This window comes from Vidua macroura, chromosome 3 (genome assembly GCF_024509145.1).
Source record: "Vidua macroura isolate BioBank_ID:100142 chromosome 3, ASM2450914v1, whole genome shotgun sequence".
In the NCBI taxonomy this organism is placed as follows: Eukaryota; Metazoa; Chordata; class Aves; order Passeriformes; family Viduidae; genus Vidua; species Vidua macroura.
The window spans coordinates 85495072-85518114 of record NC_071573.1 but is presented as its reverse complement, the minus strand read 5'-3'; the positions used below and the strand labels follow the sequence as shown (position 1 = coordinate 85518114).

Genomic DNA, 23043 nt, shown 5'->3' with positions numbered 1-23043 from the left:
AGCTGCCGTCGCTGCCCTGTGGGCGGCCACACCCGCGCCGTCACACCAGCTCACCGCCTGCCACCGCTTGATTTCCCCTCGAGTTAAATCAGCAAAATGGCACCTCTCCCCAAAATCGATCCCCAGCAGCACTTCCTGCGTGCCCACCCTTCCCTCTGGCCGGGCCGGGTTATTCCCGTTCCCAAAGCTCGGGCTGCATGAGGAGTTCTGTAAGCTGAAAGGAACTGTAGGCCCAGGGAGCTTTGGTCTGTGGGGATCATCACGCACATCCCAGCCAGGTTGGCACGGCACATTACATTATATGTATATGTATATGTATATGTATATGTATATGTATATGTATATGAGGATAAGCTGTATGTGTCCACACTGTTCCCAAACTGATGGCAAAGACAAGAACTGAGCTTGATGTTTGTTTTATTTCTAATCATACACTGCTGGTGGAACAAACAGTAGTTAACTAAAAGTAGAGCTGCTAAAGGTTGTTTCTGAAAAGTAAAAAAATAAGAGTTTATGAAAAAAACTCCCGTAATTCTGAGCTCCCTTACCTGTGTAACTAGAAGTGTGAACAAAGATTTCTGAACATTTGTACAAACTACATGGCATGCATCTCCTTCTCCCTTGACCATTCCTGCTTTGCTCCCTGCCTCTCTGCTCCCTTGTCTCTTGGAGGTGTTGTAGTCCAGGCTGCAGGGAGACAGTGAATGCAGCCTGCTCTGTCCACTCAGGGGGTCTAGGGGACATGGCTGTGCAAAAAGGGCAAGGATTTATGGCAGCATGAAGTCACTCAATTTTAAGCTCTGTTTTGATCCTGAAGGTTTGTTGAAAATTAATTAGTATGGTTTAATTAAAAGGAAATACTCCGGACGGTTTTTCTTTGTCACTGGTAGGCTTAAGACAGAGGCATTAAAATTTCTTACATTAATTATTTGAGAGTGCTGCCAGTTTTTGTAGAATATTTATCTTGTTTTCAGGTAGTGTCAAGACAGGAAAAAAAATACTGTTTAGATTAAACAGTTTAGAAGAATCATTTTGGTTGTTTTTATGGACAGCTGAACACAAATTTATATAGTAACTTTAAGCTGAAATTTTAATATTAGTCTAACATTATGACTCATCAAAACAAGGGTGTCACTTGATAGAACTGGAATAATCTGTTTCTACATCAGCTTTTTACCTTAAGCCCTCTTTGGCCACTGCCTTTGTCATTGTGGTCAAATCATTTATGTGCTTTTTAAAATGCTGTAAAGCTTCTCAGCAGATTGGAAAGCATTAGTATTTAGTTTTATGATTATTATTTTGATTTTTTTTTTAAATTAGCACATTGAATTGCACATCAGGAACCTGTCCTAAAGCTATGTAAACTGGTAGAATAAGTTTTAAATAATTGCTCCAGAAATCTATTGATTTTGTTCTCACTAATTTTCATAAGAGACCTTTGTGTAATATAATTGCCTGAGAAATAATTTTTAAAATGTACAGAATAAATTAGGAGGGTTGCGTGTGGAGCCTTGTGGAGATTAACTTTCCTGCTTGTAAACTGAATGTGCCTTATTTGAAATAGGTGGGAACACATTACTCTAGGTGAGTAAGGGTAGAGAGCTGAAGCAGGGAAGTAGGAGATCCAGGAACATGTGGATAGGGAACATGTGTCTGAAAATACTCTGATGTCATAGGGTCTACCCTGCATTCCCTGTGACTAAAATATTTTTATTTTAGTGCCTTCTATTTTCCTGAAAAATGCATAAATTAAGGACATGCCCTCCTTCTAGAGAAAGAATTCCCCTAGAATCTCATTGAAATGTTAATTTTAGGAACCAGCAAAGCAAGTGAAATACATTGTAAAAGTAAGTGGTTTAATGCATATTTATAATAAAACTATTTTAAAAATAAATGTTTAAGTAGCAACTTGTGTGCTTATCCATAAACTATTTTAAAATCTTCAAAATCTGCTGCAGCACAGAAAGCAGTGCTCTATATTTTATTAATTGGATTGGAGGAACATACAGAGTTGATCAAGGCTAAGGCTGCTTGAGCAAGTGTCAAGCATGCAGAAACAGAATGTTGTTCACAAAGTCTGCAATCTTGGATCTTTTTCTATTAGACAGAGCTGTCATGTGGAGATCACTGCGGATGCTCAGGTCACACTCTGGAAAAACTCATGCATGTTGAATAACTTCGTTCATATGCACAACTTGATTAAGCCTGTAAACCACTTCCATACTCTTACTGTGAAGAGTGTGCCACCATTTAGGGGAGCTGGAAAAAACAGTTCTTCTGAGAGTTTAATTTTTTTATGCAAAGTTAAAAGTTATGTTCCGGTAAGATCAGCAGTGAAATGTGCAGTAGTAGGACAGTAAATTGTAGATGAGGTATTCACTAAAACACAGTTGTGATCAATTCTAATTAGATCAATTCTAATTGATTAATGAGCTGTATGTTAAATAGTTCAGCTGGACATATTTTCTTGGGAAGGGGCACTAGATTTACCAGTGTCCTTGATGTTTCCTCCCCTTCTGCACAGAAGTGAGATTAAAATGGAGATGGGTTTATTTTCCCACTTTGGGGAGATTTTAACCATAGAACGTAGACGTCTTCCTCATGTCAGATTGTCCCAAACAAGAAGTTAGCAGTGCCTTACTGCTCCTAGTATTTAAGCATTTTGCATGCAGGGGGATGGTTGTGACAGGCCTGTCTCAGAAACCTGTGTGAGGGGAAGAAGGGAGAGTGGCATAGGTTGTGGTACTGGTCATGGGAAATCCCTGTTCATGTCTTAGTTTCGAACTGTGCGCATCGTGCTTTTGACCAGTTTTCAAAGCTAAAGCTTAAAAATGGTCCTGGTGGTTCCTGTTTCTCTGTCCCGTGTATTTACTGAGATTTTATCAGTATTTATCAGCTGTGTGCTCTGCTGAAGGTGCATTTGAGGTGAGTATCCTGAGTAGAAGACAACCAGACTGACACATGGATGACTGGCAGAGACTAAAATTAGAACTTTTTGTTTTCCTATTCTTCCTGTTGTTTCAAGAACCCTGAAACCATGTTGCATTTTTGTCACTGCACGGCTGAAAAAATATGTTCCTCTGTCACCTCTATGCTTTTGAAGTCCCTCCCATAGCTTGTGAAGTCTATAAATCCCAGTCTGCTCCATTCTAATCACTTTAACTTCAAAGAAGCCAGATCAAGTTCAATTTTTTGAGATTATTTTCAATTCTCTGTTTATCCCAAGCTTTATATCTCCTTTGTAAAACTCTTTCAGACATTCTTGTTTTGGCTGATCTGCATGAAAGACAAGGGCATGTTGGAGAACTTGTCTGTGTGTCTGTCAGAGGCTGACAACTTCCCAGCAAGTGCAGGGGGCTTCTGGATCGATCCATTCGGAGAGAATGGCACCCTCAGGCTAGCAGGGGTTACAGGAGATTTGGTTCAATCCCATGCTCCTTGCTAAAAAACTTTGCAAACTCCATAGCTACCACAACAATGACAACATTTTAAATCCCAGAATTTAGGAAATATTTCTCTTATGTAACTCTCAGATTTGTTTTGTCTTATATTTTGATTACATTAGAAAAAATGCAGTTTTCTTAGTTCTTACTGATGGACAATTAACATGCTAAAGGCTATAATTAAAACAAGATTTCAGCTTAGCCCATATTTTAGGCAAAACGACCATTACTTTTTAAGGTGCATTAGAAAATGTTTGCTTACATATTGTTTGACATAAGGACTTAAGCTTCCAAAAACTCCAGGAATTTCCAGGAAAATTTATACTACACCTTAGCACTAACAAAGGAACAATTCTAAGAATTTTGTCATGCATGGATGCTAATGAGGGTGATAGAAGTATCCACAGTAAAGATTTTAGGTGGATTTTGTCAAGATACAGAACACCTTTGGGAGAAAAGATAGCACAAAACAGTTTATAGTAATTCATAGGAGGTTTTCCTGTCACAATGTGGGAACAGAATCAAAAGTAATCAAATGACAAATGAACATCTGTTCAAGTTTTTTTTTCTTTGTGACTTCTTGTCACTCAAATATATGGACCTTTAGTGACCCTAATTGCAGCATGCAGGAAATAATCACAGAATGCAGGAAATAAAAGAACATCATCATGGCAGATAGATACCAAGTGTATGTACAGGACCTGAGATGCTCTTTGTACTTGAGAGGTGAAATAGGAAGAAATGAAACTGAACGAAAGAAATCGAAATAAAGTTACTCAAGAGTAATTTAATTCCATGACTGTGTGTCTCAACTTAAGACACACAGTCATGGAATTCAATTACTTTTGAGTAACTTTTTAAAGACTTATCCAAGTTGCCAGGCATTGGAGAGAATCACAGGGCTCCTGTGTCAGATAAAACATTCCCTCTTGTGATTTGAAATAGGGTTCAAATCATAAAAACCTAGTAAGTGATGCTCCAGGGAGTCACTATCATTACCTGCAGGTGACCCTGTGGAGATATTTACTTCTGCAGAAAGGTGGGAAGGGAAAAATTAAGCTTTGGAAGTTTGCTGGCTGTGCGTTTTATTGCAGGTATGCTTATATATAGCACTTACCCAATTATCAGGAGGATTATGATCACCATGTGTGGCCATTAGAAAGAAAAATAAAGGCATGATAGTTTTGCTTAGTTCAAATGTTTAGTGTATTATTAGAATGATGTTTGTTTTTAGTGAAATAAAAAGCTGAGATGTGACAGTAGAAGAACGATGGATTTTTAAGTGATAAAGTTAGTTTAATGCAAATGGTTTATGTATCCTACTACAGTAATTAACATTAAGAAATATTTAGAAAAAATATGTGCCATGTACATAAAACTAGATTCAAAGGCATTTTTAGAAAGGTTACTCTCCAAAGTTCTTCCTCAGTTTATTTCTTAAGAAAATTTCAGGTTTTTTCATGCATCTTATCTGCTGTCAGACTGGTTTTAAAGAAACATTTTGTTTTGTTTTTTTAATGAGGAATTGCATTTCTTTCCCTTTAGTTCCACCTAAGTATAAACTCATACAGTATGTGTAATACTGTAGTAATAATTGATAAAAAATGCAGTTGGAAAAGGTTACAGTTAAGACATCACTGTAGTTATAATTTTTGATATGAAAATAATACAAGGGAAATGCCAGGAGCGAAGGGGTTTTATTTTGAGTACTTCACCTTCTATTTTATTTCTGTCCCTAAGTCAGCACCCCAATTCTAATTGTAAGTAACTAAATTCTAATTGAAGTACCTAAAACCTATGTTGTTGCATATACATCTAAAAGTCATATTTCAGGATGGGTTTTTAAGATTTTTATCAAATTATTTGTAAAATGCAAGAATACTGCAGAGAGTAGGCTATGAATAGTGTGCTAAGAGAAAATTCTCCAGTATAAATCAGAGAAGTCAATCATAAGGCTGGTGGCAGGGAAAACTAATCAAGTAGAGAAAAGGAAAAAGGTGTATTTTAAAATGAGAATACTGAATGAGATAGCCAATTGATATCTGCCAGGCACAGACATAGATCTATGATAGTGAGAATTGATGTCAGGTCTCTGTAAATGCAATGTAACAGGTGATGAAATTTGTGTGAGATCTTCGGATAAGCCATGCAAAGGTACTGGAGACAAAAAGCACTTTTCAACTGATTGTGACATGAATGGGGAACCAGTGGAGTTGGATGAAAGTGGGAGCATTGCTTTGTCTTTCTCCTCAGTCATGGGGATGAAAGCAATGATGTTTGCCCCCAGCTGCAGTACAGGAAGAGATCATCCCATGAGAGCTTGGAGAAGAATTCAAGACCAGATGTACAGATTTCCATAGTGTCACTTGTGTTGCTCAGGAGTGGGGAATATTGTTTATCCTGATACCATTATCTGGGAAGCTTCCTAAAGCTGCTGAGAGTAACAAACTGTTTGCCTTCAGGTAAGCAAAAATGCAGCTTACATATGCATACTGGACTGCTAGATGGCTGCAAAACTAGTTATCTTCCTGAAGATTTCATCAGGTTGCTGGTGCCAGCATATTACTAAAGAAACTCATATGAAAAGAAAACTCAGGATTAGGTGTTATTCTAAGGTTGCAAAAAGAGGCAATTTGTCATCTGCTCTTTGAGTAAAGACAAATGAATGGGTATGGATTCACAGTGTATTTTATTGAAGAGACTAAAATTATTGCAGTACTAGCAAAACACAAACATATGAACAAATGTAATTAGGACTGGTTTAAGATGAGTATTGAGTGTACAAAAGATCAAGAAAGTAGGGTTCAAAATGTTGGTATCATTCTACTGTTTTCAGCACTGAAGTATATGTTAAGAAATGAGACAAATGCAAACATGATACCTTGTATTAAAGCAGCCAGATTTAGGTGGAGTTGTGAACTGCAAATCAGGTATTTTATGAACCACTAATTCTCCTTTTTTCTACTTCACACACTTATGAATAGCCTCTGATATTGTCTGTTAAGTCCTTGTTTTAGTATTCTTTCGTAATATAGTCTCAATTTAAAATGTTATTAAGGGAATTTTGAAATAAATCATCATGCATACTGTTACATTCAGTAGCCACCTTCAGTTGGGTATAAATTAGCACAATATGAAACAGATCTGCTAAGGGCATTCACACATTAAAGTTATATTGAGACTTTTGCTGGCCTATGCAGGAAAGATTTATTTCTTCATCCAAATGTTTGCACATCTAATAAAACTTACTTGGCATGTATGTTCAGAACAATGGATGCTAGGTTTTCAAGGGCACAGTTTCAATACTAATCTCAAAACTTAGTTTTGAGTGTCATATTTGTCCAGACAACTGGAACAGGCTTTGTGAAAAAAGTGCTGAGGTAAGGCAAAAAAAAACCCCTGGTTTTGAATATCAGATAGTTTCTAGTGTTAAAGGAAAGGAGAGGAGACTCTCAGGAATTGTGATTTTTTACAACTGTTGGATATTTCATAGAGGGGAGCTGAACTCTAACCAGTATTTGGGAAGGAGGTTTGTGGCGTGGACCTGAGGTAGCACAACTGTGAGCCTTGACAGTGCTTGGAGCTCTCAGTGTTGGTGACAGAGCTTGTGTTCCTTCTTAGGATGTCAAGGTTAAAATGTGATCTGTGTTATTCTAACTATACTTTGTGTTTGGTATGCGAAGTTGACTCCTGCTATAATCAGGAAGACATTGTCAATTCCAAGGCAACTGCCATTGCTGCCCTTTCCTTTCCTCCACTTTTTTCATCTTTGTGTCTCCTCCCTTACTCCTCCAAATTTCCTTTTTCTGTGCAATAGGCTTCATGAAAAAACTGGCAATGCAGAATTGGTATTTCAAGTTGATGGAAATTCAAAAACATGAGGTAGTACTAGATTCATCATATTTAGTGAGCTATTTCTGCAGAGGAATTTTGAAGAAAAAGTAGTTAACATCTGAACATCAGTATCCCTAAAATTTTGAGGATATGTGGTTAGATCTATTATCTTTCTGCTGCTTTTATTCCTTTTCTATCTTTTGCATTTTAAAAGAAATAATTTCAATACCATTTATTCTTAAGTCTTTGGAAGTCACATTTTCTCCCCACTTCTTTAAAAAAAGACATTTTTATGATTACTATATTGTGGATGAATGCTGTCTATAACCAGTAGAAATGCTTCAAAGCTGACTGCAAGGAGGACACTAGGCTTTCTGAAATGCTGTCTGATCGAATATGAGATATGGAAGCATCCAACTTGTTTTAACAATGGAAACTCCTTTTTTTTTTTTTTTCCTGTGTAAAAATAGATCACAGTGCAGTGACCCTTGAGGGAGAAAAAGAATGAAAAAACTGCGTGTTTCTCTAAAAATTCGGACTACATTGTTACAGTCTGTGTCAAAGGATGACAAATCCGAATTGCTCTGCTTCCTGTGTTCTTTGAATTAGAGCTTGGTGTGTGTTACACTATTTTGACCTCTTCAAAATTTTGTAATTTAATTAGCAGATTTCCTTTTCTAGTCCATTTTGAAGTGTGGGGCAAAAAAAAAAAGAATATATATATATATATATATAGCAGTGTCATAATACTTAATTCTTTTCTGAATCTAACTGCATCTTTTGAATGGAATTTATAGGAAAGCACTCTTGTATTAATTTAAATCAGGATGATATAAAAGCAATACATGGTATTAACCAATAGAGATTAAAGACTATCTGAACTGGCTAGAAAAAATTTACTGTCTAGTCACTAATTTATAGGCTTGATGCTTGCTTATCAACGTGTTCAACTGTGAATTAGTTAGCACAAAAAGCTGGCAGAGGAATAGGGAATTTTTCACCTCAAGGTCAGTACCAAAGCAGGCTAATACTGATTTAATGCTGTTATGGTCTGGTAGTTTGGCATGAACAAGACTCTATATTGCCATCAGTTGACACATGTCTACATTCAAAAAGCCATTTTCCTAACTGACATCCTTTTCGCAAGAACATCAAGTTGCCTCCCTTAGCTGGCAAAAAGTTAAGTGTCCTGGCTAAGCTAGTTGTCTAGGCTTCCTCTGTAGCTGTGGGGAGAGGGATTTTCAGAGTGATTCATACAGTTCTAAAAGATGTGTCTAAAATAGATGACATGACTCATCCTGTGGAAGTACCTGCCACTCTACTGACGACAGAGGGAGACCTAGATGACTAACTTACCATAGATAGCCAAATTTTGGACTGGTAGTTAGTAGGAGAGAAAGCTCCAATGTCTTTTAATGAAAAGAGGATCAAGTATGCAGTCATTATGAAGAAGTCTGTATGACCACTGATCATGCAGTATATGCTGAAAAAGAGATGGACCTGCATTGCTATCCTCCTGTATCTTTCATAAATATGTTGATTTTATTTCTTGCTAAATTAATCTATATCAAGGTGAGGAAAAGAAGACATTTTTTACCTTAAAAATCCCACTGGAAAGGGATACGTGTTACTTACTTTACACAGATCTATGAAACAATGAGCGTGATATTTATTCTGCATCAGTTTCCATTACTGAAATTGCTGTGTATTGAAATAGCTTTGTATTTATACCAGTGGTACTGGATGTAAAATCCATTAGGTGGGGTGTAACAGATTGTTAGCATGGATTTACTTAAATACAGCATGAAGATCTGCAGTCTGCAGGGCATTAACTTCGTTGTTTGCTGCTTCAGATGCTCCATTTTTTGGAGAAGTTACAAAAATTAAGCTTTAAACTCACTAATATTTAATTAAAACCCATCACTTGCCCGATTTGAAAATTCTGAGGTCTTAGGGAATATTCAGGAATTATTCACCATATCTGATTTTAGATACCAATTTAGGTTTCTAAATAAGGAGTCTAGGCACTGTTTGTAATCAGCAGAGTAGAGTTGACACCTCCAGGGAACAATTTAGAGCAGCTCAGGTAAGCAGGAAGTTAGTGCTCTGGTTGTCCTCCTTCTGCTGCTGTCTAACTTGAATCCTCTGAAATAATCTCTAAGATACTTATTTATCCCTCTATATTTACTGTGGAGGAAGCCTAGACTGGTTTTGTAGGCTGTTGAAGTGGGAAACATGAATATTCCCCTTGTTGTTTTCTACCATAATTCTTAGGTTAGTAATACCTTGTCAACTCAGAGTGCAATGTTTTTCTGAATATATTGAGAATATATTTCTGAATGTGAGGCATGCATTAGCAGTGCCTGCTGCATGGCTAATGTACATAGTATGCTCAGCAATGGTAATGCAGTGGTGTGTATGTAGTCTGTGTAGCATGCTAACTTCTGAATTATTTTCTTGTGACTTCATTAACTGAGCACCCTCCTCGATGTCCAGGATAATCAGCAAAATCCATTTGGTTTTCTCAGAAAATTTGCTTTCATTTTGGGTGCTCTCTGGTTGAATCATAAACAGTTCTAACCTCTACTGTGTCTGCAAGGCCCTGAGTAGCAAACTGCTGCCTGGCACAGACACTGTAAGGCCTTCCTCACCTGTCCTTGCATTCAGAGAGTCAGAACACAGTGCTTTGGATCAAACAGCACAATGAATTCTTCTACTTTTTGTTGGTCAAAGCTGTTTTACCTAAAGTAGTACACTCCTACTGTAGCTTTGAAAGTATAATAACTGGTTATGTATTGCTTTATGCAGATTGTACAGGGCTTCGAAATTCAGGGTGTTAACTGATTTGCTACAGTTTGAAAAATCATCTCCAGAATTTAGAAATGTATTGTCATGGTAAGTTGAGATCTGTGGATTTTCCTGTCATTCAATATGGAAGTCCAAGTTTATGCATAAAGCACAAAATCAGTGAAGGGTGAAGAGAAGTCATGAACACAAATCAGCCTTGATTAATCTTAATTTCTCACCTGGAGACAAAGCACAGTATAGGATATTATGTTAGCACCTGGAGGAGGAGGAGTTTCCAGTCTTTCAGGAAGAAATGCAGGCATGTTGCAGAAGACAAGCAACAACTGTAAGTGCTGTACCCCGGGGAATTGTTGCCCAGTGAAGGTGTTCAGGTGACAAAATTACTTTTATATGGTAGCCATAAGAAATAGTGAATGTTTCTAAGGCAATAAACAACCTTGAATCTAGTGGATAAGTTCAAATTCTGTTCTTTGGTAATTCTTCTTATAAAAGACAAAGGAAGGTAAAATTGCAAAGGACACAAGGGTGTACCCAGGGGAACAAGAACATCATTTATAGTCGCCAGAGTTGTTTGATGAGGCTCACTTGCTAGATACCTGATAACAGGGAAAGCCAATCTGTCACTGTATGGTTCCATAAAGAAGATTTGTCTATAATAGGGAGCATTAAGCAGGGTAATGGAAATTACTTGAGCAGCCACTGAATTAATTTTCATTTCAAACATACTCTAAAGATAACCGGCTGGACAGCATTGCAAGTTCTGTATCTGAGTGCATCCATTAAAAAAGGACTGTGAGAAGTTTTCTGGTTTTGAATATAAACTTGGCTGTGCTGTCAGCTAACATCTCCTTTACCTGGAGCAAAACTTTCAGTGATGCTTTATATAGACAGACTCCATTGTGGACTCCTGAAATCATTACCTCATACAAACTGCTTTTATTTAATAGAGCAATGTAATTGTTTCTCTAGAGGGTGATGAGAATGATTCATTATATTTGATCTTTTTCATACCAGAATACTGCTGTTGCTAGCTCAGAAGACTTCTTGGCAAATCAAAAGGCAACTGCTAGTTTAGAGCATTTCTCTGTCAGTTTGAAATCCCCAAGCTGTAGCTTCAAGCTCAGCAGTAAATGCTTTGCAGTAGTACCGAGAGAGCTGAAATAATCAACAATAGAAACCTTTTATCTCATGTCTGAAATCCATAGATAGAAAGAGAATATATATATAAATATTTCTCTTTAATATTTTACATCATGCTTCCACTTGAAAAGTTTAAAGTTCTTTCGCCGAGAGTGGACATAAGCAAAGCCAAGCCACAGGATTAATCATAAATAATTTACATGAATACCCTCTACTAAGATATCCTGCAATTTCATAAAGAATGAACACACGTTCTGAGAATACATAAGGGTTGCTATAATTGGCTCACTTTAACACGCCTGGGAACAACACATGAAGCTGCTGTTGCAGTTTTTCTGACATAACTGCTCATGTTGCTCACTGTCCACAACAATTAAATGTTCATTTTTCTCTGATTATTTTTTTTTTCTTAGAACTGCATCCAGATTAAGGAAGAAAAAATTCTGCTAAAAATTCTGAACAATGTTGACTTGTGAAGGCTGTAGAACAACTATTGCTTCAATAAACAGGATTAGTTTTGGATTACTTTTTCTACAAAGACTCTGGAGCACTGCCTTACTCCTCCTTGCTGTGAAACGTCAACCTCTTCAGATCTCCATGGTTATCTCACAGAATGAAAAGTAAAATCATTCTGGGATGATTATATAAAAAACTTGTAACGGGTAAGTGCAAGCTAAAAGACTGTATTTGGGGACTAAACAGCACATTTTCAGATGGCTGAGTTTGTGTGTATGGTTGGAGAGATGAATAGAAGCCTTAAACTGCAGCATGGAATGGGCCTTGGTTTGGGGAAGATACAGAAAAGGCCTTACTAACTTATTTGTGGGTCTTTTGAACATATACCTACCAATTTGATTAAAGCCACAAGAAATTAGCTGGTTTGTATTTGGAAACAGTGGCTTAAATATTAAGCTTAACATTTACTAAAATACAAAATATTCAGCATTTCTAAACACCTGTACAAAAGAGATTTAAGAGCATAGTTAAGGCTAGGCTTGCATATGGATGTGCATACCATTAAAGCTGGGTAAGTGTGGATTTCTGCCATGTTCTGTAAATGTAAGATACATAAATTACAATTGCTTAGGGATACTGTTCCTTACATGAATCGCTTCTCCAGTCTTTACTTTCTGAATAAATGTGCTTGGTGTGACTACTCTTGTCTCACACTGATCTCAAACAGCAGAAAATATCCTGTATGCAATGCAGATATATATAGTATCCATGAGATATGTTTCTCAATATTGATTACAGTTATTTTATGTTTGCAGAAAATTTAAAGCTGGGAGGACTGAAATATGCCCAAGTGAGGTTTAATACTGATGTGGAAAAATAGTCAGAGAAAATTAGGATGCAGTTCAGGGACAATTTCAAAGTACTACTCTGTTTAGATGGTATTTCTTATCTAAAACATAGTATGAGGAACGGACAGTGGTACTTAGGTTGAGCATGAGTCAACAGTGTTGTGTTACTATAAAAAAGTAACTGTGCTGGGGAGACATGACAAATATCAAATATTTAAAAGACCTGAAAGTAGAAAGAGAATAAGCTGTGCTGTGGGCTAATGGGAGTAGGAAAATATAAAATGGGCTTAAATCATAGGAAAATTTCAGGCTAAATATTATTGTTACATTATTTTTGCCAGGCATATTGAAAGCACTGGGACTGCTTGTTTATGAACTGGTCAGACAAATATCTGTCAGAGAAAATAGATGCTGCCTTGGGACCAGATATGTCATTTGATTCCTACCAGCTCTGGACTCTATTATTCAATATGGTAATAAAACTCACCAGTAGTTTCATGCAAATATTCATAAAGATACAATTCAAAGAGAGTATAAAGCCTTTGACACTAAGCAGTGCATGAGATAGGCAGTTTTCTCCAACATAATATCTACTTCTGGTTTTGGTGAAGTAAATAGTCAAGCTTCTAATTTAGCTTTGATTTTATATTGTCATCTCAGTATCACTCCTTCGTCACAATATCTCATCCCACCCACAGATTCTTGTATCAGAATAATACCTTTTCCACCTTCCTCCTCAGTAGGTTGGGACAACACAGAAAAGGAAACAGCACCACGGACAGCAAATTCAATTTAAGTTGGCAATATGATGCTGTTGAAAAGCCAAAGCTTGTTCTGTGGTGCATTAAATAAATACCATATGTAAAGCACTGGAGGTATGTGATTTGTGTGGCATCAGCTGGGCTACTAGAGGGTAAAAAACACACCATTAAAGAGAATACAGAGGACAACAACAAATACAAACACGGTAGAAAATATGACCTGTAAGAGAGAGCAGAATGCAGTGTGGAAATGGGGAGTGGAGAACACTGCCTCCCATTGATGTGCCTGACTCATGTTTGTACCTGTATGTATTTAGTGAATAGTGGTTAATGACATGTATATCTATATATCTATGGATATAAATAGTCTCTTAATGGAAACTAATTAACTCTTCCAGTCTGTAGAAAACTGTTACAAAGGCAGGAGCTGCCACTTGAGCAAGAGGACAGCAATTTCATTCTTTATCAAAACCTATTTTCAAGAAGAGCTTCTGTCCAAAGCAAGACAAGCTGTATAATATTACTGTTTCTTTAACATTCCTGTTGGAAAATATTTGAAGTAGGTTACCCAAATATCTTCCATGGCTGATCTTGATATGCTGAATCCTGTTTCTCAACAGATCCCCTTTTGGTGACAATTTCAAACTTAAATATCTGTTATTTCTAATATTTAATAGAGTTTGGTTTTGGTATTTGTAATTAACTCTTTTTTTCTCCCCATTTTTATTCACTGTGTCTAGAGTGTGTCTAGAATATCAAAGGCAGTGGAAAAGAAGCATCCAGAAGGTCAGTGCTAATGCTGCTCTTTTACTTGATTGCTATCAGAAAAACATAGCAGACAGGTTTTGTAAAAAAGTTTTCTTGACAGAGCACCATATGTTGGCATGTTTAGGTCTTCTGGACACACACAGTGTTTTTTTCATGGGAGACTTTGTGAAGAGTGGTTGCTCCTGCTATGCACATATCAGGATGTTTCATAAGGCACTTGCATTTTTTCATTCATGGCCTCAACATGCCTAAGGTTAGACTGTAATATGAGAATAGGCATCAAATATGTGCTTTTACATTAGCTCACTGATCCAAAATACTTTTACCAATCCACAGTCTAGATGAAAAAAACCCAAGAAACAATGTGAAGTGGGACTGTTTTTATTTTATTTTATTTTATTTTATTTTATTTTATTTTGTGATATTTTATTTTATATTGTGATATCGTCAATATGCTGCATTTTGCTGGGTATCATAAGAGCACAAAATTCTAAATTTCCACCTCAAAGTGCTTGAGTTTGTCTGACTCCAGCCTCTACTTATCTGATGATAATGCCATTTGCTAAAGAAGAGAAATGCCTATTTTGTGATATGTACCTCCATAAATACAGAGTGGTTGCAGTGTAGAAGGTATTTCCAAGCAAAAAGGCACAAACTTGATTTCATATGATGTCTCTCAGATTTAATGCCTTTAGATACCTCACACCAATAACACCACCTTAAAACACTGGGTAAAGATCTGGCTGACTCTGGATTTTGCATGGCAATTCAGTGCAAACAAAAGACTTTTGAGAGCATAAAAAACTCAAAAAATCACTGCAGAACAAGTATTTTAGATAATTAGTATAATACAGTTTGGGGAGCAGGTTTTGGGGCTTGCTTTTTGTTTGGGTTTTTTAAATTTATAGATAAATTATATTTCCTATTTCTTTTTCTTTAAGATTATTTTGCCAGCATGTATATTCTACAAAGAGGGTTGAAACTGAATTTACAGCTTTTATTAAGAAATGACTGACTTAACAAACTGATGCAGCTTAAGTGACCCCAGTCTATTTTAAGCAGCACAGAGATTATTTCTGTTTGCACACCAGTATCCCAAGTAACTCTTTTGTAAAAGGAATATGTATTTGAATTAAAGGCTGAAATATGAGCAGTCAGAAATTTCTGCAAAACAATATTGGAAACCTGTCATTAGTTTTTTTTTTAAATTTGAGGAATTTGATTGCCTTTTTCAATTTCCTATGAGACAAAATATACTTTCCCCATTATGTGTAGGTGACAGCAGACTCATCCTTTAATCATCAATTTCCTCATTAGAAGTTCTTACCTCTTTTTTATGTAATTCTTCTAAAATATAATTTCGCTTCAATTGGACAGTAGATTCTTTGAAATAATTACGCTTTGATAGAAAATATTTCTTCTATCCTTCAGAACCTTTGAATCTAGTGCCCCTTTTCAACCAAATTTGAGAAGGAGCAAAACTTTGAGTTAATTTTCTACAAGTTTCAGGAATGTTGTAAAGATGTTCAAAGAGGAGAGGTGCCTTGAGCAATATTGAAGGAAGGATTGTGTATAAGAGCATTCTTTATTAAAAAGCCATCAAAGAAGCCATATTGCTGTTCAAACCTGAGAGGTATATTTATAGGATACTAGATTTAATTTTAAATTTCTTGCATGGGTATTTATTTCAGTGGAATTATTAAAATATTTGCAAGTCAAAACTCCAAATGATATATAAGTGAGAACACTGTAAAATAATATGAAACTGTGGAAAAATCTCTAGCAAAGATTGTGATGCAAATTTTAAATTTTCTAATGATTTATGTATTGTATTGAACTAGTGTACTATTACTAAAAAGGCAGAAGAAATAAAGAGGGATAATGTCATCAGTGGCTAACAGGGGTGGAAATTTAATGGAAATGAGAAGTGCTAGTGAGTCATAGTTAAAATTTGCATTGGTGGAATATGGGTTCCTGTAATGCTCTCAAATTTTAAATTATTCTGGGGAGTGTTGGAAAAGATATTGCAATATTGCCCTTATTTAATTTAATGGATAAGAAAAAGCTGCCAAATTATTAAAATGTGTTACCTGCAGAGGAATTTTTAAATGCCAGTTCCTTATACATAGTCATGAGTCACAAATTTCAATGTAAGCATTTTTGTTCTTGTTGAGATTATTGATCCAAGATGGAAATCCTTGTAACAGAGACAGCCAAATTCAGTGAAAGCTGTTGCAGGGACCTGGAAATTACCTGATGTATATGAGGGAACAATACAGAACAGCTGAAGAGTTCTGTAGCATTGGTGACACACCAGGCATGGTGTAGTGTGTTTTGCTCTGGATGAGTCGGTGTCCCGAAGGTGTCAACAAGTCAGAGTAACACCAAAAATGCAATAAAAATATTGTAGAAGCAGAAGAGAGGGTCAGACTAAACTTGTATCACCTGGCTACATGGGAGCCAAAACTCTACAAAATTTATATATACTTGAATAGTGTACAGGAAAAGATGGGAATTACACACTTCAATGAACAGAGTATAGAATTGAGGATGAAATTAAGAAAAGTTGTATTGATCAGTTCTAGAACTCAGCTCCTGTGATGCTAAATTTCCTTCTTGCAACAATGCCCTCAAGGGAGGAGGAGGAAACCTTCTATTATGGAAAAACACCAGTAAATGGCTTGGGAAAAAAGCAGGAAAAAACTGGAAAACCACCAGTTAATGGACAATCCTGTATGGATATATGGTGGTGGGCTAGGCTGATGGTTGGACTTCATGAGCTTAGAGCTATTTTCCAACCTTAACAATTCTACGTTTCTATGATTCTGGGATGCAACTCATGGCAAATTCCTAGTTTAATAACAATATAACCCTGAAGGAGATAATGTCACCATATTGTTTGACCTACTGTGTAGCAGAGAGGATATTCTTGAAGCAATTCTTGATTGGATTAGATTTCCTTCTTGTCCATTACATATGGTTGCACGTTTGGTGTTCAGGTCATTATGCAGTTTGGTCTTTTTTTTTTTTTTCACCTGGGATATTCTATTCTTCACCTGGAATATTCTTCCAGCAGTGAACCAAAGCTAGAAGATAGACAGTTTGAGACATATTGTGAGTCCTGTACTTGTGAGGGAGGAAAGGGAGGGGGAGCATAAAAGTTTGAAAAATTATCTATTCAATCTGTCTTTTTTTTCTACTCATTTACTCTCTACATATGATTTGTTTTGCTGCTGAACATATCATATAAGAAAAATCTTAATGTATTTGTGTCATAGGAGTATGGAAAATGTGTATTCTCTAACTACTGGAGAGAAGATGTTTAAAGGAATTCTATGCATCTCGAATACATTTCCAGAACGAAAAATGAAAGTTAAGGAAAGATATTTCTGTGTAGTCAAAGAAGGAATTTAATGAAAATTCCCTGGTGACAAGTTCTTACCAAAGCAATAATAGCTAGCATGGACTTTTTTAAAACCTTTTAAGCTGTTTGTGAACTGTCTAATTTATGGACTAATATATTTTTAACTATTTTTGCCTCATGCCAGTTTACTGGTGGCACACCTGTGGCTCCTGTTTCAAACTAGGCTCCATCATGAAATACAGGCATGGAGATGCAGGGCCCTGCAGTAATACTTACATGTAGACTATCAGTGCTGAGGCCTGACCAAGAGGCTCTCTGAAGTCCAGAAGAAATCTGCAAAAAAAAAAAGTTTCAGTATTGAACACAGAGATGATAAAGTAAAGGCTCCAATCATGTGTTTGTGCAGCATCCAGCATGATATTGCCTTGATTATGTCTGAAAGCCTTGACTATGTGACAATTCCAGGTAGCATTATTTTATTTATAAACTATATAATTTTTCCCCTTCTTGCTGTGAACATGTTTTATCTTCCCTTATCCTAGTTAAAGCTTGTTTTCCCTATTATGAATTTTTATCTTCCTATCTCTCATATATTAATTTGGAAAAGAAAAATATAAATTTACAGAGTTAAATAAACAATAGGCCCTGGTTTTAAACCAACAAAGTCAAAATACTCAGTATTCCAGGGCTGAACCCAACAATTCATCCTCTGTGGCTCCCAGGACTTGCATCCGCTCTAAAATAAATGAGCACAGTCCCAAATAGTGAGGCTGACTTGTTATCTCTATATGTACTTTTCAGATAACAGACATTAAATAATTCACTATACAAAGTCTTATTTCAATTAAAATGGTAAAACTGATAAAGAAGTTTTCTTTACTTTTGGGAACATATCTCTGGCTTGTAATTGCATTAATTACAAATACACACAGTTGAAAAGTTATTCAAATGCAAATTTTCTTAATGAGAAGAAAGCAACTGGGAGTATAATTTTTAGTTGTTGCAGTTAATGAAAGTATTTGATTTTGTTTTAATTGCACTTTTAATAAAATAAAGTGCTCTCACAGAGATGAGGTTTCACTAATACAGCATCATCTAAGCAGTGCTAGAGCTTCTGAAGGCTGCTGATGGTGAATAGATCAGCTGGCACTGGGCTCTTGCTGGAGATAAGTGAAGCAAACAGCCCTTGCTCCTGGGCAGTGCTGATCTCTGGCTAACAGGAGTGTGCTGAAGAATGTCACCAGAATGACTCTAAAGGGTCTCTGATATTTTATCTAACACTGGTAAGGAATTGCAGTAACTTCTTTTCAAAGGGATTGATGTCAAAATGGATTTACCTCTTTCCCCAAACATCCTTCCCTCAATATACTCAAAACCAAGTAAAAATAATCAAGCATAAATAAAAATAACCAAATATATATATATTAGTGGGTTACCTTTCAGTCTTGCACGTGAGATGGTACCTATGAGGGAGAACAACCATGTGGAGAAACTGGAAGCAACAGCCTGGTGGCTCAGTGGCTGCCCCTCCTCACACTTCAGTCTGGGAACATTGGGGAAAAAAGGATGGCAAATCCCATCACTGGGTGAGCCTCCTGGTACCCATGAGTAGCTGTATCCAAACCTCAGGGGTTGCATTTCCTCAGCTGTGATTTCAGAATGTCATGTTTTCAAACTGGTTTTGCAATGTAAATCAAGAGTGAGTTCCAGAAAGGCTTGGTTTAGTCATAAACAACTTAGGAACAGCAAAAAGACAAAATGCATCAAAAAAATAGGAATATTTTCATTTAACTCTAATTATAATTAAAATACCTGAAGGTATGATAAAAGATTCCAGAATAAATCTGAGCTGTTTGCTTCACATAATGAAGAAATCTAGTTATTTTTAGCATTCTAGCAGACTATAATTTGGTATAGAGTGTTAATTTTATGTTTTTTTTTTTTTTTCCAAATAAGCAAGTATTTCAGAGGTACATACATGGCAAATTAATTTTTCATAGATATTATGCATAAATTAAATTTATTAGAGAAAATATGCATATGTTAAATTGAATAGATTCACCATAGAATCCTGATAAGAGTTCACCTGCTGTTCATTTTCCTCTGAGATGAAAACATTACCAAGCAACAAAACCAGATGTTTAAGCACATCTTCACAGGGTGGAAAAGAGGGTTTTAAGATTAGAACTTCTAACAGATTTTAATCCTGAGCAAGTGTCATCCTATTGGGTCAGGACTGGGTAATAAGTGACATAGACTCTCAAGGCATTCACAGAAGGCTAATTCACTTTTTTAAGAAACCCATAGCTTTTTATATTCTAGTTTGCTACAGGTGGACCTGATTGGTCCTCTAATTAAAACACCATCGGCTAATTAAGAAAACACCCTTTTGGTAAACATATGTCTATAACACATTCAATTTTCAGGACATCAGGTGCAGCAAGTTAAGAATTGTTTATAATTCTTTTCTCTGGTCTTCTCACAGCCTTTCCCAGAACAATGCCTGGGAAAGTTGTCTGTTTCTGTGACCAGAGAGCTGCTACCACAAGCAAGAACTTATAGAAGCCCATAGGGATCTCTCAGATGTCTGGATTAACAGAATCCAATATATAATAAGGCAACTGACGTGACAGTCTCTGTGTTTTACAAGGGAAATGTAAGGGGCACAGGAGCAAAGTAAAGGGTGAGGCAAGAGCAGGAACCAAAAGACATCATTCTGGTAAAGGGAAGGTAGTATAGTGAAGTTCAGGTCAGAGAGGAAGGAAAGAATAGAGCAGCAAGAGGGACAAAGGACAGTAGTCTTGCTGCCCCCCCCCACCCAGTTCCCCATTTTCTTCCCTTGTAAATGAGGGATATCTCCCAGCCAATGTGAAGCATTTCACCTTTCTCCCATAGAAGCTCATGGCAAGGGGCTATCACAGACCTCCTTCACGCACTGTGGAGGACAGAGGTGGTTCTGTTCCAGGTTGTTTCTGCTCCAGGAGTACCTGCACTCATTTAACAGTGCTTGGATGAATGACCCAGAGAAGCTTTTCATGTGCAAAGAATAGCTGGTGTAAGTGCTGTGAAATATGTATGTTTATTCAATTTTGATTGTATTATGGACATGGAGGTTCTGAGAAGTATTTTGAGGAATTTCTGTCCTGGGGTTCTCCAAAGGAAGCCTTTGGAGAAAGCAAGAGCAAGCTTTTATAACAACTATTAGATTCTATTAATGTTTTTTGCTTCTTAAATACTGTTGCTGTAATGGGATGAAAAAAAAGGAACAGGCTCTGAATGGCCAGTGTGGGTATAACTTTTATAATCTGGAATGGGGAAGTAGATGAGGACAGGGGCAGAATCAACTTGTTTTTAAGTGCTTACTATTGCTGTAACTGTCATGTCATGAAAGGTCATTGACATCATCAGCTATAAAGCCAAGTTATTTTCTTTTTTCTGATACAGTATTTCAGACAACCATTAGCCAATCTCCATTGTGCTATAACAAACAGAAATTTAGGGATGGGAACTGGGTATTTCTGTCACCCCTGGAGCTAGTGGAGAGAAGAGTGACATGGGATCCCTACAACTGCTCACTGGCCTTGGGGGACGCTTGTGTCTGTGCCCTGTGAGTTGGCCTTTTCCTTTTCTGTGTGCTATTGACAGTGGTGTTTCCTCCTCCAGTAAGGGCCAAGGAAAAACACTGTCTGATTTTGCATACCTGAACTGTATCACTATAGCCACATCTTAAATGGTATCTGCAACTAATTGAAAGTCCACTGGCATGTACAAAAGTGAATGTAAATGCATTCTCTTCAAAATAATTCACTGCTGCAAAACTCTGCTAAGGCAGTAAAGGCATCCCAGGCATATCTTCTGCCCTTTCAGATTGAGAAAATCAACACTAGACTCCTAGAAAACAAAAAAAATAAGAGTTATTTTCAGTTCTCAACTAACCTTAATTCTTAATTTTTTTGAAAAATGACCCAATAAACATATAACTTCTCTCTTTCTGGCTCCAAAACTGTAAGGAAAGAGAAGCTGCTTATGTTTTCTCTGTGGTCATATTTGCCCTAGTCCAAAAAAGTACAACTCACCTGCTAAATTTTTCAGCTATGACATCTTTGTCTGGATGCACATGTACAATATAACACTATTTGTTTTTCTTTTTTCAATTAGCCTCTACATAAATTATATTATTCTCCAGCTTCAGCGTTGAAAAGCTTGACAACAAAAAATACCTATAAGCTGACTCTACTCACCTTTCTCCATGAAATTTCTAAAATGCATAGGAAATTTAAGATTGGAAATAACCAGCCAATAACCCAGCACCTCCATATTCACTACTAAATCCTGTTCTCAAGTGCCACATTCACACACCTTTTGAACACTTCCAGGGATGCTGATTCCACTTCCCTGCACAGCCTGTTCTAATGCATGACCACCTTCCCACTGAAAAAGTTTTCCCAAATATCCAATTTAAACCTTTCCTGGTGGAACTTGAGGCCATTTCCTCTCATCCCGTCAGTGGTTGCCTGGGACAAGAAGCTGACCCCTCCTCTCTACAATCTTCTTTCAGGTCATTTTGAGAGTGACAAGGCCCCTCCTGAGCTTCCTTTTCTCTGGGCAAAATAACCCAAAATGTAGTTTATTATATGTCTTAAGGCACTAGCACACCACTTTTTTCTCTGATCACGTGTCAAGGTTTGATAGAATTCCTGTTATAGTACAGAACATCCCCTGATGCCTCCTCTTGGACCCACAGCTCACCCATGCTGCTCTTGCCACATGCTGCAGTTACTTTCTTTGGGAGCAGGACACTAGGATTTTTTCCAGCCTTCCCAAGGCTGCTGTCCCCAAGGGAAGAAGAGGGAGGACAGAATTCTGTGTATCTGTATTTATTAAGCTTTCTCACAAATTTGGGGTTGCTGAATTTGAAATGATACAAAGGTGTTGTCAGGTATCCATAGTTATTCTCAGTAAATTCTTGCACTGGGATGGCAGGGATTCCACCACCTCCCCAGCTAATATCTTTCAAGGCATATAATTAGAAGACAAACTGTTGATAAACATTCCCTTAAGCATGATTTAAAAAAAATCATGCTTACTGAAAAGTAATTGTATACTATTTTCATCTTTTCAATAGAAAGTAGTCGTCTTGCCTAAGGGTAAATATCTGAAAGTTGGTTGTCAATGTCTAGACTCATCAACCTAGATTCCCTTTATAGCCAGCTGAAAGAAACAGGCACCTCCAGGGCATGATTCATCTGTCTGTCTTAGAAGAAATGGTAAGTGGAGAAGGATTTCTTTCTGAAATATATGCCTCAGAAATTATTGGAGTTGTTCAGGAAATGGTTTTCATATTCTGTGGGAAATGGATTTAAAGAACTGCTTTTCTTCAATACTAGAATGAAGAAAAACACTTTCAAGAAATTTTCAAGAAAATTACCTATTTAAAATTTCCCTCTTAGTAAAATGAAAGGCTTATTTTCTCATGTTTTCTTCTTTTAAGTTTTATAATTCACAGTGGAAAAACTACATTTGGAAATGAAGAGAGGTTTTAATAAGAAAAATTGAAACTTGAGATCAAAGTGGAATATTTTGATCCCTTTGGAATCCTTCAACTTGAATTGCCTTTTCCT

General features: G+C 36.7%; 1 long non-coding RNA gene across 2 annotated transcripts; it reads left to right on the top strand.

Annotated features, from left to right (window-relative positions):
• The first annotated feature begins 71 nt into the window (after positions 1-71).
• On the top strand, positions 72-14067 carry LOC128805707 (uncharacterized). 2 transcript variants are annotated; one of them, XR_008436532.1, is made up of 4 exons: positions 72-278; positions 11639-11887; positions 12871-13002; positions 14031-14067. It is a non-coding gene; the product is annotated as an uncharacterized LOC128805707 (long non-coding RNA). The 2 variants fall into 2 exon arrangements; XR_008436531.1 differs by lacking the exon at positions 14031-14067 and having other exon boundaries at positions 12871-13316.
• The last annotated feature ends 8976 nt before the right edge of the window (positions 14068-23043 follow it).